Genomic DNA, 16,434 nt, shown 5'->3' with positions numbered 1-16,434 from the left:
TTTGCTCCCAAAGCTGTACTGTAGTGTGTCTAACAACTACATCTTTTTATTATTATTGTTTTACTCTAGAATAGGTGTGATAGCCCTTATCTGGTTCAGGATCCTAGCATGGGAGGTGTGTGGGGCTTTTAAGATCCAGATGAGGTTCTTGAGATCTACTCTAGAATAAAAATGAAAAGAAGACATTGCTGCTAGATGCAGATTTAAATGTCTGTTTTTGCCATGTGTGTGTGTGTGTGTGTGTGTGTGTAGAAAGGCTAAGTGACAGACAAAAGCCTAGATGTCATTGAATAATAGAGTGAGAAATTAACAAATTAATTGAAGCCCACCTTTGCCTGTCACACAACCAGTAATTCATTTATAAGTTATCTTAAGAAAAAAAAAAAGACCCTGAATGTCACAATGTGTAATTATGTTCTATGGCATTATATTGTCTAATGTTAATAAAATATGAATTAAAATGAGATGAAGTGATCAGCTCTGGCTCCAGGTTTAGGGAGACCCTCAGGCAAAATATACTCAGTGGTCTCTCCTCCTCCTCTCTACAATTCCCCACTTCTTTCTCTCTGCTTCTGGTCATGATCCCCACTGCCACTCAAAGAGAAAGGGCAGACAACTGGGCAGCGGCTGTTTAATGGCAATCTTCCTCTGGGACATTGGGATGGAATGGGTGAACATGTGGAAGTGGCAAGAGATGCAATATCAGGGCCAGGGGCCTCTGGTGGTCAGTAGTGGTCCCCCTGATTTGCCCTATGGTTCCAACCCGTGATGTCAGCCCTGAAAATAATATTAAAGAACAGCTAGTTTCCTTCATTTCTATCTTGTCATTGTTGGTATGTGACATAGAAAAATACTATCGGTGCTGCTGATTTGTGTTAGAGGAATAAAGGTGTCATGTCTTGGCACCATGGTGTGGTGGAGAGAGCTATTTCAAGGAGCAGCATCCTTGTGGAAATGTTTTCTATGGGCTTCTCTGCAACTAGACACACTGCTCTGTAGTCAAGGATATGACGGTTATTGGAGCTGCAGACTTCTGCTCTCACAGCATGGCAGTGCCTTTTTGATTTAATAAGTGTAGAACATTATAACATCTGATTTGCCTACCTGCTTTATTGCATGCAAAAATCTGTGCTGTCTCAAGATGCTCAAGACAGAATTACAGAGTCATCCCATGATCCTAGAAACTTGCACTCCTGCTGATGAAGCAAGTTGTTTTCCCACTGCAGCTTGGTTAGAATTTTGACATCATTTACAGAACAGGTGAAGCAGTGAGCGAGCAAGAGAGAGAGAGAGAGAGAGCATAATGATTACAGATATTTCGCACACCTCTCCTTCATCTTTAGCATTGCAGCAAACATGCACGCAACTGTCAACAAGTAAAAGCTGAGATGAATGTAAAGCACAGTGTGTGCATCGAGCAGGCCCTCTAGATCCACACACAGCTTCCTAGTGAATTGTGATGGAATACAGTTGGAGTACTATATTTAATGTAAATTAACTCTTCAAAAGCAGTCATTTCAAAGAACCTCTCCATTAGCTTAAGAGCCAAGCGTTGAGTATATTTATTAATTTACTGCACAGATTTTACAGTTGTTTTCTTTCCTGCTACAGAGACCAAGAACAATTTTATCAGCAATTTTATTATTTATCAGAATGGGATGTGTTGCATGTGTGTGCCTCATTCCTAAACACACCTTGTCCATCTCACAGAACACAGGAATGAGCCTTGGGTCCTTTCCCATTATGTGTTTTACCTAACAAAACTAAATTAGGGATGTTGTGGGAATCCGAGTCTTGCAATTGGAAGGCTGAAAGACCTATCCCACAATGCACTGACCTGGTTTGCACATAATGAGAAGCCACTGTGCATGAATTTCCCCACAGGGCTTCTAGTTGCAGTGACGGATACCATTTTTAACATTTTAGCCATGACAGGGGTTTATCATAGCTTGTCGTTAAGCCATCCGCAACCCTCAAACAGCCCATGGATGTTACTTCTGGGTGGCTTGTCAACCACCCCAACAACTCACCCACACCAGATTCACATGTAATGAAAAGCTATGGTATGCCCCCCCCCGTGGCTGGAATATTCAAAATGGTGGCTCCCACTATATAAAAAAAATCACCCATGGCGGCTTCTTGTGCAAACTGGGCCACTGGGCCTGATTACTTAGACGATATGATGAAGGGGAAAGAGGGGGGAAGGAAGTTGCTCTAGATCTCACCACTTCAATACCTTGCCAAAGTACCAGTAAAGAAAAGGGGAATATTTGGGGTGTTCTGTGGTGAGGATGGCTTTGGTAACAGTGTGGACTGTGGCAGAGGTAGGGACTGGGTGAGGCAAACCTTCCCCAAACCAATCTGATAACTTGGGGTGGGTGGGTGTCCAGCTGTGTTTCCATTGGGAAAAAGCTAAAAAAAATCCTGACCCAATCTGAGAAGAGCTGAGGAGGGTTCCCCAGCCCTAATCAGAACAACCAGAACTACTGATGTGCAGCAAACCTATTTATGTCACGACCGGTAGGTCCCATCTCTCATTACAACTTATAAGGGTGGTATAAGGGAAGGAGTGCAGGAGCAAGGTTCGTTCCCGCACTCTGTGGCACGGCTAACCCATGTGTAGGAATTAGGGATGGGAAAATCCCTCCACATGGGGTTTTGAGCTCATTGAGACTCTGAGCTCAGTTCGTCTCATTCCCATTCCTGAACAAAGCTTTCACCCTCCTTTTCGAACCAAAAAAAGTGTGCCTTTTTAAAGTGCACACCCAAAATGCACCCTTCACTCACACACACACACACACACACACACCATAAACCAAAGTGTGAAAGTACGCATTTTTCAAAATGCACACTTTTTGGAAATGACTGAAAGTTTGGGAACTTCTGATTTTTTCCTGGAAAATTGTGCTCCCATTCGCATTCATGTTTGGGGTTGGAAATGGAGCAAATTCAAAGTAAAAATGACTCCAAAGAAAATTCTCATAATCGATGCGCACAAACCATGCTGATTCTCTTATCCCTACCCATGTTCCCCATGCCATAGGTCCCCAGGCCCCATTTCTGTGGAGCCTGTAAATGCACATGATGAAGCAACAACATCTGTTTTTAAAATGAAAATGTCCTTCTTCAAGGGGCTATTTGAATGAAGGGCTGGGCTGGGGAAATTGCCCATGTGCATGGCTGACTGATCAAATCAACGCCTGAGCAAACCACACTGCATGGTAGTCCAAAAATCCACATTTCTTTTTGACAGTGAGAAATGGATCTCTCAAAGCTATACCATAAATTTGCTTTTGATATGAATTTCAGAATACTTGAGGTTTACATTTTCTTTCAAAGGTTTTGTTAATTAATCATCTGCTTAAATATTATGTCTCTTTGTTCTGTAAGAGAGCACAGCTTCCATTATAGCTCAAGGCCTAACTAAATGTCACCTAGAAATGCATGTAATGAAGCCCCAAGGGCCATTTTTGTGTAATGAAATGCTGCTTTAGGAGAGGGCCATTTTGACACATTGCCCACACTGAGAGAGTGCAGTAGATCTTGGAGCTTTATGGTACACAATAGCATGGCATTGGAATTGGCTCTCTGGGATCACCTGATTCCCAGGGCAGGAAGATTCTGGCCTGTGATATTGAAATGCCTGCAGTTCTGCTCTTTGATCAGTAGTGCAAGGAGAAGGGATCTGGTATCTGACTCACAGGGCTCCTAGTTTGAGCCCTGTAGTGCTTCATATCATCTGCTTATACATACCCAGATTAAAATAATAATAATAATAATAATAATAATAATAATAATAATAATAATAATAATAATATAACCCTAAGGTTGTAATCCTATGGTCCCTGGGAGGGTGTAGGACAGGCTGTCCTCAAAGGGAGAGAACCAACCACAGATGCCCCTGTGGAAACCTCCATGTCTCTTGCCTCTCCAGTGTTGGAGCTCCAACATCAAACAGCAAAAATGGGGGCATAGCAGGAGATGTGTTGTTGGTATGTTGGTGCAGGCTTTGGATCTATAGGAGCTGGAATACGTAATTGTTGAAGTAACACTTTAAAAGTGAAGATGCCTCCCTCCCTTCTGCCCTTCCAATATGAGCCCAGAAAGCCTTTGGATGAGGCTGTTTGTTTGTTTGCTACATTTATATCCCAATTTTCCTCCGAAGAGCCCAAGGCAGTATATGATCCTCAGCTCCCTTTTATCCTCATAACAACCCTGTGAGATAGGTTAGGCTGAAAGTCAGTGACCGGTCGAAAGTAGGGATGGCATGAGCGTCCGATTGGGGCTCGAAGCCTGGCAAGAAGTTGCCAGTTTGGCCCCCCAGACACCAGTTTGCAGACCTGAGCTCTTGCCCGACTCACGGCGCGCTGAGTTGGGCAAGTGCTCGGGTGCCCGCTCCCTCAGCAAGGAGAGAGGAAGAAGGCAGCGCCTCTCCTCCTTCCCCCATCCTTGCTACAGTGGAATTGGCACAGGAGAGGCTGGTCGTTTTCCATAAGTTTTCCTGGCCTTACGGAAAACGACCACCTTGTCCCTTGCCACCACCGCTGTAGCAGGTGGGGGTGGAGGGAAGAAGGAGGCACCTATCCTCTTTCCCCCCACACACACCTGCTGGAGGCCAGGGCGAGAGGCTGGGGGCTGGCTGCCAAGGCCCTTTTCCCTGCGCCGGTCCTTGAAAGCTGGCGTGAGGAAGAGGGTCAGCTCACAGGCAGGCAGGGCAAGCAGGGAAGCTCACTGAGCAAGCCCAGGCTGTGCGAGCTGTGGGAGGCATTTCGTCGAGCTCCCCCCATCCTGGACAGAGATGGGCTTGTCCATCCCTAGTCGAAAGTCACCCAGTAAGTTTCAGCCTTCAGAGGGGACTAGAACCTGGATCTCCCGAGTTCCAGTCCAACACTCTAACCACTACACCACACTGGCTTTCTCCCTACTCCTAGAAATGGGATTGCTCTGTAAGAATTATTAGCCCCAAACCTTTATTATATAACATTAGTACTGGATATTCAGCAGTAGCTTGTTTGTAGAATATTCTCCAACTCATGATACATCTTTTAAGAGATTCCCCCACCCCACTATGATGACCGTTCAGTTCAGTCCACAATTTTTAGTCTAGGGAAGGATGAATCAAAACATATTTCATATTCAGCATAATGCCTGAGACACACAAAGTGGTCATGAGGTGCCCATCCAAAAGGCAAATTGCTTAAACAGCTTTCAGTGATGTAGCCAATCGTTTTCTCCAATTAAGCACTTTGCAAGATGGGGGCTATTGCACCATTTAGAATCAGACTAAAGAGAATAGGGAAGACCCACAGATCAGTTAGATATGAGCTCACTAATATTCCTAATGAATATGCAGAGGAGGTGAGGAATAGATTTAAGGGACTAGATTTAGTAGATAGGGTCCCAGAAGAACTATGGACAAAAGTTCGCAACATTGTTCAGGAGGCGGCAACAAAAAACATCCCAAAGGAAAAGAAAACCAAGAAGGCAAGATGGCTGTCTGCTGAGACACTGGAAGCAGCCCAAGAAAGAAGGAAAGCAAAAGGCAACAGTGATAGGGGGAGATATGCCCAATTACATGCAAAATTCCAGAGGTGAGCCAGAAGAGATAAGGAATTATTTTTAAACAAGCAATGCAGAAGAAGATAATAGAACAGGAAGGACAAGAGACCTCTTCCAGAAAATTAGAAACATCGGAGGTAAATTCCAGGCAAAAATGGTTATGATCAAAAACAAAGATGGCAAGGACCTAACAGAAGCAGAAGAGATCAAGAAAAGGTGGCAAGACTAAACGGAAGATCTGTATAGGAAGGATAATAATATCGGGGATAGATTTGATGGTGTGGTCAGTGAGCTAGAGCCAGACATCTTGAAGAGGGAGGTTGAATGGGCCTTAAGAAGCATTGCTAATAACAAGGCAGCAGGAGATGATGGTATCCCAGCTGAACTGTTTAAAATCTTGCAAAATGATGCTGTCAAGGTGATGCATGCCATATGCCAGCAAATTTGGAAAACACAAGAATGGCCAACAGATTGGAAAAAATCAACTTATATGCCCATACCAAAAAAGGGAAGCCCCAAAGAATGTTCAAACTATTGAACAGTGGCACTTCTTTCACATACCAGTATAATGCTCAAGATCTCGCAAGGTAGACTCCAGCAATTCATGGAACGAGAATTGCCAGATGTACAAGCTGGGTTTCAAAAAGGCAGAGGAACTAGAGACCAAATTGCCAATATCCGCTGGATAATGGAGAAAGCCAGCGAGTTTCAGAAAAACATCTATTTCTGTTTTATTGACTATTCTAATGCCTTTGACTGTGTGGATCATAACAAATTATGGCAAGTTCTTGGTGGGATGGGGATACCAAGTCATCTTGTCTGCCTCCTGAGGAATCTGTATAACCACCATGTAGCAACGGTAAGAACAGACCACGGAACTACGGACTGGTTTGGGAAAGGAGTATGGCAGGGTTGTATACTCTCACCCTACCTATTCAACCTGTACGCAGAACACATCATGCGACGTGCTGGGCTTGATGAAGCCAAGGCTGGAGTTAAAATTGCTGGAAGAAACATTAACAATCTCCGATATGCAGATGATACCACTTTGATGGCTGAAAGCGAGGAGGAGTTGAGGAACCTCATGACGAAGGTGAAAGAAGAAAGTGCAAAAGCTGGGTTGCAGTGAAACCTAAAAAAAACAAGATTATGGCAACCAGCTATAACTGGCAAATAGAGGGAGAAAATGTGGAGGCAGTGACAGACTTTGTCTTTCTAGGTGCAAAGATTACTGCAGACGCTGACTGCAGCCACGAAATCAGAAGACGTTTACTTCTTGGGAGGATAGCAATGACAAATCTTGATAAAATAGTGAAGAGCAGAGACATCACACTGACAACAAAGGTCCACATAGTTCAAGCAATGGTATTCCCCATAGTAACCTATGGCTGTGAGAGCTGGACAATAAGGAAGGCTGAGTGAAGGAAGATAGATGCTTTTGAACTGTGGTGCTAGAGGAAAATTCTGAGAGTGACTTGAACTGCAAGAAGATCAAACCAGTCCATACTCCAGGAAAGAAAGCCAGACTGCTCACTTGAGGGAATGATCTTAAAGGCAAAACTGAAGTACTTTGGCCACATCATGAGAAGACAGGATACCCTGGAGAAGATGCTGATGCTAGGGAAAGTGGAAGGCCAAAGGAAGAGGGGCCGCCCAAGGGCAAGATGGATGGATGATATTCTGGAGGTGACAGACTTGACCTTGGGGGAGCTGGGGGTGGCGACGGCTGACAGGAAGCTCTAGCATGGGCTGGTCCATGAAGTCATGAAGAGTAGGAAGCGACTGACCGAATAAACAACAACAACAAAGATGGGGGCATCCCTTGATCCAGATTCAGCAGCTGGATCTAACATGCAGGCTGCCATTCACCAACTGGAATAGATCTAGAGATGCTTGAGGAAGTTGAACTTCCTGAATTCTGATACAAGCTAACATGACTTGCACCAGATTGGAGCTTAGTTCGCTGGATTTCATGCTCCTTTGGATGTTGTGATGCAGTTCTTGGCAGCTTAAAATGTGTATTTTGATAAAACATATGTTTAGAAATACGTGTTTTGTGCAGACACTTAACAAACAAACAGAGATTAATGCAGAAACAGCACAGAACAAATGTATGGCTGATTGCTTGCCAAAGTCACATAGACCAGAACAGATTGATTGGCCCATCCCTAGGCAGATCTAATCCACAGAGCAACCCTATCTGGCCTCCTGATGGCCTTATCAAATGTTAGCATGTGTTAAAAGAATGTGCACAGTTTCATCTTGGGCATCTCTACACCAGCCTAAAATCCTGCATTTAAAACAGGGCTTTCTGCTTCTATTTTAAATGCAGGATCACAACGACTCCCTTTTTCATGTGCTTCCTTCTCCCCCACCCCTTTCCCCCTGTAGCAGAGACTTCCATTATCTTTCATTGACCTCACTCCTCTTCTTGCTGCTTTTGATGGAGGGAACTGAAGCAGAACACAGTGGGGTAATTTGATAGCTCATTATCTGCGATCTATTTAAAAACAGAACAAAGGGCATTTAGTGCAGGAGATGCCTGGGATGATCACTGTGTCATGTAACGAGCCCGCAAACTTCCATGAAGGAGCAATCTCAATCGCAGGATAAAAGCCCGTGTGAAGGAGCCGCATAAATAAAAGCAGCACTACATCTCCACTTGCCGATCTGCTACTTGGGCCCAACTTCCATGCAGCACATTTGTTTCTCAGTCCTCCCCTTCCCCAATGGGTTGCTTCAGACCAATTGCATGAGCTCCATGCCACTCAAGCCCTTATAGCAGGAGTGAGGAACCTCGAGGGCTCTGGGAGCAAATTTCAACTCCCCGGACCCCTCCCCCCCAGCCAAATTTCCCCATATGCTGCTAAATTTCAGCGGCAGCAGTGACAAAACAATTGGTGGTTTGCCACCAAATTTTAGCAGCAAACTGAGAATGTGACCTAAAAAGGCCACATTTAGCTTTTAAAAAAGGTGTGTGTGCCTTCTTTTAATGCTAAATTTGGACTTTTCAGGCCACTGTTGCTGTATGCCACTGAAATTAAGTGGCAAACTGCCAATTGTTTTGCTGCCACTGCAGCAAATTTGGAGGAGGCAGGGTCCACATGTCAGGCCAGGGAGGCCACACGTGGCCTGCGAATTGTGTGTTGCCCTCCCCTGCCAAAGAGCTACTTGATCTCAAGTTTAATTTAGGGCCTGATGACTTGTCTTCTTCTGCCCCAAAGGGTCTATAGAATATTGTGGCCTTTGAGAAAAGAGACATTGGCCACCCTACCTTAATCAGAACTGAATTATGCCACATTAAAATTGAGAGATAAAGCTATAAAGGGATATAAGGGATAAGCTATAGGGATGGAGAAGCAATAGCATATAACAACAACCATATTTTAAATTTTATTCACATCCACCCCATAGTCATTCCGATAATTCTAGATGAGAGGCACCTTCAACATGACCGCGCCTATTTTCTCCATCTATTTCATTTCCAAACACAGCCTCCCATTGTCCTTGACTGCTGCCCATTAACAGCACTCTCCATAAATCTTAATTGAACACAGCAGTGCATCACAGGCTCATCCTTTTTAGTGAGTTATTTAACCCTTCAGGCACAAGCCTACAGCAAGATCAGGTGAGACTGATGAACAGGTAAGAGGGGGAACATAAGTGCTCTCAAAATCACTTATAGATGCAGGGAACACAGAGTTCATGGATACTGGAAGAGGGCCAGAAAAGGTGTTATTAGCACAGTATTAATACAAAAAGCATTTTATGTGTGCCTTCTGTCAAAGTAAACCCTCGAAAAACCAGTTAGAAGAGAGCACTATCATTTCTCTTTGTGCAGGGGTGGGGGTGAACTAGAAACAATATTTTAACCATTTTGCCATTGCAGGAAAACACACACACACACTTTCTTCAAATTCATGACATTTAGGACTGGTCTACAGAAATGACAGATGAAGTAGTAAAATTGTTGCTGGAGTGTTCTGCTTCAAACTGCAGAAAGGAGGTAGCACAACTGAATCCTCACCACTATGAGCAAATGGCTGGATGTGCCTGATCTTGTCTGATCTCGGAATCTAAGCAGGGTCAGCCCTGGTTAGTAATAGTACTTCAATGGGAGACCAGCTGGGAGAATCAGGCTTCCAGCACTGAGCAGGGGGTTCGACTCGATGGTCTTGTAGGCCCCTTCCAACCCTATGAGTCTATGATTTTAAAAACAAAATTAAAACAAAATCTCCATGCACAGAGAAAGCTAGATGTTGGGGTAAGGTTAGCCCTGCTAAATTTTAAACATATATGAATGCACAAAGGGGAAGGAGAGAAGCAAGAATGCATGTTCTCTTCCTACTCTGGACCTCCACAAGTTTATTTGAAGGTTTGAATAAAGCCTGCCCACATTCCACATGATCAGAAACCTTGCTTTTTTAGGGTTCCCCATCATGCAAACAGAGCACTATATGTGTACAATTATATCTGCTCCTTATGGCTCTTGAAATGAGCCTGTGTTAAGTCAGGATGGCCCTGTTTTCATACAATCTTATGCCCACCTATGCACATTCAACAAACAGACACTGAAGGCCTGAAAAGGGCTCTTGTGGACATATGGAGATCATATGTCCACCCTCTTTGGAAAGGAGAGTTGGAAGGTCTCGTAAGGTAGAGTGCACATGTCAAATGAAATTTGTGGTCTAGTGGTGGGAGTGGTGTGATGTGCCTGCAGAGAACTTTTTGGCAAGGCTACTGCTCTGGCAACATGTATCATTACCAGAGGTGGCATGGTGATGACAAAGAAAACTTATGTGGCAATGTGTCATAGGAACAGGTGGAGAGGGAAAGGAGCAGAAATCCCTTAGTACAGGGATGGAGAACCTGTGGAACTTCAACATGGCCAATCAGTAATAATGAAAGGTGTCATCCAATTACACCTGGAGGGCTACAGGTTTCCGACCCCAGAACTAGCAGAACAAAGAAGTCTTTGGTTTCTTGGAGACTTATTAGAGTTTTTTCAACAGAAACATTAGCAATAGTGAGCAACTATCAGCCCCCCTACACACCAATTTCCCCTGCAATAAGCAGTTACAGAGGCAGCAAAGCTCAATATTTACCAATATCATAATATACAAATCTGTGGTGCAGCCACACTCAGAATATTGCTTTCCCTATTAGGAAAGCTATGCCATTTGGAGCTTTTTAGTTTAGGGAAAAAAAGTGAACCAAGGAAGGGGCATGACTGAGGTTTATACAATTATGCATGCGTAACACTTTTTCTTCAGGGTCTCTAAAGGGACTCACAGCAAATGCGTTGTACAGGGATAATCAACATATATTTTATATTTTAAAATTTTAATTAATTAAAAACAATAAGAATGCACATGTAATAATTTTACATGCATAACAATTTACTTATCACCAAAACAATAAAGCAGAGCACAGCCCTCCCAAAGTTCTGTCTTCTAGCTCGTGTCCACAACAAAAATATAAATAAAACTTCTCTCTGAAGCTTGATTTTTCTGCTGGCCAAAGAAAGAAAAGAGTCTCTACTCCATTCAGGTCCACAGCAATCTTCTCAAAATGGACCAGGATCTAGCAACACAGGAACAAACTTGGAAACAGCCCTGTCTCAAGAGTTCAGGGTCTTACAGAGAGGAGAAAGCAAGCTTCTTCCAAACTGCATTTTGGAACTGCTTAAAATGGTGGCCTCTCCCTATCTCACTCCTTTACTGAGCATGTGTAGAATATTACCTCAGAATTCTTAAAGAAAAATATTCCAGTGGGTTACACATGGTGTGCAGAATGTGGATAGAGAAAAGCTTTTCTCCCTCTCCAATAATACTAAAACCCAGGATCATCCAATGAAAGATTGGGAGACATTCAGGACAGACCAAAGAAAGTACCTTTTCCACACACAACACATTGCCACAAGGTGTGTGATTGCCACTAACTTCAATAACTTTAAAAGGGGATTAGACAAATTCATGGAAGGAAACAGTGTAATCCTATGCATGACTACTCAAAAGTAAGTCCCACGTAAGCGAGTATAGGATTGCAGCCTGAGTCTACCGATTACTATTAGTCATGACGGTTATACGTATGCCTCTAGGTAGTAGTTGCTGGGAATGAACAGTGTGGGACATCTATTGTGGGCTTCTCAGAAGCATCTGGTTGGCTACTGTGGGAAATAGGATGCTGGACTAGATGGACCCTGTCTGATCCAGGAGGCTCTTCTTACTTTCAAATGAAATAAATGCTTGTCTTTGTCTCCTCCAGAACTCAAAATCATAGGTATGACCATCTGTCAGATGTCATCACTCTGGCTCTAGGATGGAGGTGGTTTTGCCCCACCCACCCCTTAATGAGTAATGACACATCTGGAGTAAGTGTACCAGTGCCCTAATGTCAGGAGTGGCTTACTTAGTAGGAGGGATGACTTGCATCTCTCTAAGGAGCTGCTGTCTTCTTCCTGGCATCTTCAGATCCAGCATGGCAACCCACTAACCCATCCCCTCCCAATACAATAATATGGGTCAAACCACTCACCTGTTGGGGGGTCTGAGTAAGATTTTTTTTTGGCTAGGTCCCCTAATAGGCATGTGGGGATCACTTTTTCCCCCTACTCCATATTGTTATCTTATTATGACTAATTGGCTTCTTTTGTCCTGGCCACAAAAGGCAGATAGCTGAAGCATGTTGAGAGATGAGATAGGATAACCTGCAGAGTACCCTAAGCGATCTGGAGGGTGAAGGGGTGCTGTCCTAACCTAACCCCCTAATCTCATTGCTAGCTGACTTGAGGGGGAAGTGGAATGGAGCAGACCAGGGCCCGTTAGCTCATTTCTAAGGAGAGCAGGCAATGAAAGGCACAAATTGCCAGGGTGTGGTTGCCCGAATGGGCATACTATGTGTGTGTGTGGGGGGGGGATCCCAGCTGTCTTTCCTAGTGAAAGGAACTACATAGAAGTTAGTAATGGTAATGCAATGGATGCATTAAAACAGCCTAACATAGCCTTCCTCAACCTGGTGACCTCCAGAAGTTTTGGACTACAACTCCCAGAATTCCTGACCATTGGCCATGCTAGCTAGGGCTGATGGGCATTTAAGTCCAAAACATCTGGAGGCCACCAGATTGGGGAAGGCTATTAGCCTTTTTTAATGCCCAATGCAGATCCTTGTTAGCTAATAAAGTTATGGCCCTTACATCCAATGTAACTCTTGTGTTTTCATTCTGGGGGTGGGATGAGGTGTCCAATGTTCATCAGGAAGTTCTTCCATAATTAGGCAATGTCACCCTTTTGCACAGTAGTGCAGAAATTACTGACTTTTACAAGTATGAATGTTCTTCATTTTTTCTACAGTACCACTACCACCTTTATAAATCCTGCCAGCAACTATTAGGTAGAGAACAATGTTGAATACATCAAGAACCTATTGAACCATATGGAAAGGAACTGACCACTGGATGCTGCTGTTGCATCATGGAAAAAAGTCAGCAAGCTCATTAAACTGGCTGTAAGTGTAAATCCAATGAGGCACCACCAACACAAAAGTTCAGAAGTGATTGTTTCAGGTGTTTTGCTTGTCTTTAATTACTTCTAATCATGCAGCGACAGATGTCACATTCTAACTTTTTTTTCAGTAACTGCAGTTTGCCCACATTTATCTGTCATTCTGAATTCCCAAGCACTAGATATGTCCCACCTCAGAGATTTTAGAATCTGATGCCATAAAGAGAGGTTCTGTTCTAAATATGCGAGGGGAAAGGGAAACTGTCGATGTTCCATGATTTAGCAGGATTTTCATTTCACAACCTGCTGAAGGTGAAAAAGAATATTTAATCATGGAATAGAGCTGGATTTGTAGCTGTTTGCAAAATGTTTTTTTTAAAAATATGTATGAACTTTATGCCCTGTAACCACTCCATCAGCAGGCCATTTCTAGACAGTAGAAATTCCATGCAAATTGGTCATTGAGTGGGAATAGTCCAGTTTTCTTTTTTTGGTATTTTATTCCTCTTGTACATGGGGCAAATTAAGTCTTTTTTGTGCTAATGCAAATGAACCTTAGGGAGACCTGGGTTAATCGGGGGGGGGGGGGATGTCTGGTAGCTCATGTCCAGCTGGGAGGCTCAAAGAAGAGAAATAGGACAGGTGTTTGAGGCTACAACCCTATACAAAACCTTGGAGTAAGGCCCATTGAACTCAGCTTGCTTTTGAGTAGACATATATAAGATTGTACTGTTAAAGATCAAAAGGCTGTTTTCCTTTTCTGAATGGTCCAGGACTAGAGATGTAGACAGAAAAGTATATAGGAATAAAAGGTTGAGGGCAGATTTTTTTTAAAAAAAAAACACTTCCCCCCCCCCCGGATTTTGGGAGTGGGGGATTTCCCCCCACATTTATGTGTTTTTTCCTGTGTTTTCATGTCTCTATCCAGGACTAGGTTTGAGAGAAATAATTGGTTTATGGATGAACTCAGGATATACCAAAGCTGAAATATAGCAGCCTCTGGAGAAAGAGCTCAAAGAAACAGGTTATAAAGCTCTGATGAAATCAGCCTTATGGACCTTGGGAGGATGTCCCAGTGGCTGTAGGATTTTTGGATCACCCCCTCCAAGAGCAGAGAGAGAGGGACTCTGATGCTGGAAAGCAGGGAAAGAATGCATGTCAGCCCCCCTCACCCCGACATGCTCCCAAGCCAGCTGTTGGTTTCAATGGGAAGGAATTTGTAGAATTAAAAAAAAATGGTCCTGGGGAGGGGGAAAAGGTGTAAATGCTGCTCTTCCATCTTTTCTGCTCTGTGGGACTCACACCAACAGGCCTCTGGATTTGTCAGAGAGATTGCTGTCAGAGCTCTCTGCAATGATATATAGGATTGCTCTGTACACCATTATATCTGTCAAATGCCATTGGTAATTAACTCTGGACCCTTGGAACCAGCCACCACTTCCTAGGGACAGATGAATCTGTCTGTTCTGCATTCTCCCACATTTGAATTTTTTTCACCCTCAAATTCTTTCTGCTCCGAATATGAAGAAATGTGCAAACGTTGGTAAATTCTTGTTGTTGTTGTTGTTCAGTCGTTCAGTCGTGTCCGACTCTTCGTGACCCCATGGACCATAGCACGCCAGGCCTTCCTATCCTGCGCTCTCTCCCGGAGCATGCTCAAGTTCATATTCATTGCATCCGTGATGCTATCTAGCCATATCATCCTCTGCCGTCCCCTTCTCCTTTTGCCTTCAGTCTTTCCCAGCATCAGGGTCTTTTCCAGAGAGTTTTCTCTTCTCATTAGGTGGCCAAAATATTGGAGCTTCAGCTTCAGTATCTGTCCTTCCAATGAGCACTCAGGGTTGATTTCCTTTAGGATGGACTGATTTGACCTCCTTGCAGTCCAGGGGACTCGTAAGAGTCTTCTCCAGCACCACAGTTCGAAAGCATCAATTCTTCTGCACTCAGCCTTCCTTATAGTCCAGCTCTCACAGCCATACATTACTACTGGGAAAACCATAGCTTTGATTAGACGGACCTTTGTCGGCAAGGTGATGTCTCTGCTTCTTACTATGCTGTCTAGGTTGGCCATAGCTTTCCTCCCAAGGAGCAAGCGTCTTTTAATTTCATGGCTACAGTCGCCGTCTGCGGTGATCTTGGAGCCCAAGAAAGTAAAATCTGTCACTGCTTCCATTTCTTCCCCTTCTATATGCCAGGAAGTGATGGGGCCAGATGCCATGATCTTTGTTTTTTTAATGTTGAGTTTCAAACCAGCTTTTGCACTCTCCTCTTTCACCCTCAACAAGAGGCTCTTTAGATCCTCTTCGCTTTCTGCCATTAGGGTGGTATCGTCTGCATATCGGAGGTTGTTGATAATTCTCCCAGCAATCTTAATTCCGACCTCTGATTCATCCAACCCGGCATTTCTCATGATGTACTCTGCATATACGTTAAATAAGCAGGGTGACAATATGCAGCCTTGTCGTACTCCTTTCCCAATTTTGAACCAATCGGTTGTTCCATGTCTGGTTCTTACTGTTGCTTCTTGACCCTCGTACAGGTTTCTCAGGAGACAGGTAAGGTGGTCTGGTACTCCCATCACTTTAAGAATTTGCCACAGTTTGTTGTGATCCACACAATCAAAGGCTTTAGCGTAGTCAATGAAGCAGAAATAGACGTTTTTCTGGAATTCTCTTGCTTTCTCCATGATGCAGCGAATGTTGGCGATTTGATCTCTAGTTCCTCTGCCTCTTCGAAACCCAGCTTGTACTTCCAGTAGTTCTCGGTTCGCATACTGCTGAAGCCTAGCTTGTAGGATTTTGAGCATCACCTTGCTAGCATGTGAAATGAGCACAATGGTGCGGTAGTTTGAACACTCTTTGGCATTGCCCTTCTTTGGAATTGGAATGTAAACTGACCTTTTCCAGTCTTGTGGCCACTGTTGAGTGTTCCAGATTTGTTGGCATATTGAATGCAGCACTTTAACAGCATCATCTTTTAGGATTTTAAATAGCTCGGCTGGAATACTGTCATCTCCGCTAGCTTTATTGTTACTAATGCTTCCTAAGGCCCACTTGACTTCACTCTCTAGGATGTCCGGCTCAAGTTCAGTGACCGCACTATCATGGCTATCAGGGACATTCAGATCTTTCCTGTATAGTTCTTCTGTGTATTCTTGCCACCTCTTCTTAATCTCATCTGCTTCTGTTAGGTCCCTGCCTTCTTTGTCCTTTATTATGCCCATCTTTGCACAAAACGTTTACTTGAGATCTCCAATTTTCTTGAAGAGATCTCTAGTCTTTCCCATTCAGTTGTTTTCCTCGATTTCTTTGCATTGTTCACTTAAGAAGGCCTTCTTGTCTCTCCTTGCTATTCTCTGGAACTCTGCATTCAG

This window comes from Heloderma suspectum, chromosome 3, assembly GCF_057233095.1.
Source record: "Heloderma suspectum isolate Gila_16-S chromosome 3, 16-S_ref, whole genome shotgun sequence".
NCBI lineage: Eukaryota > Metazoa > Chordata > Lepidosauria > Squamata > Helodermatidae > Heloderma > Heloderma suspectum.
This window is presented reverse-complemented; position numbering follows the sequence as displayed.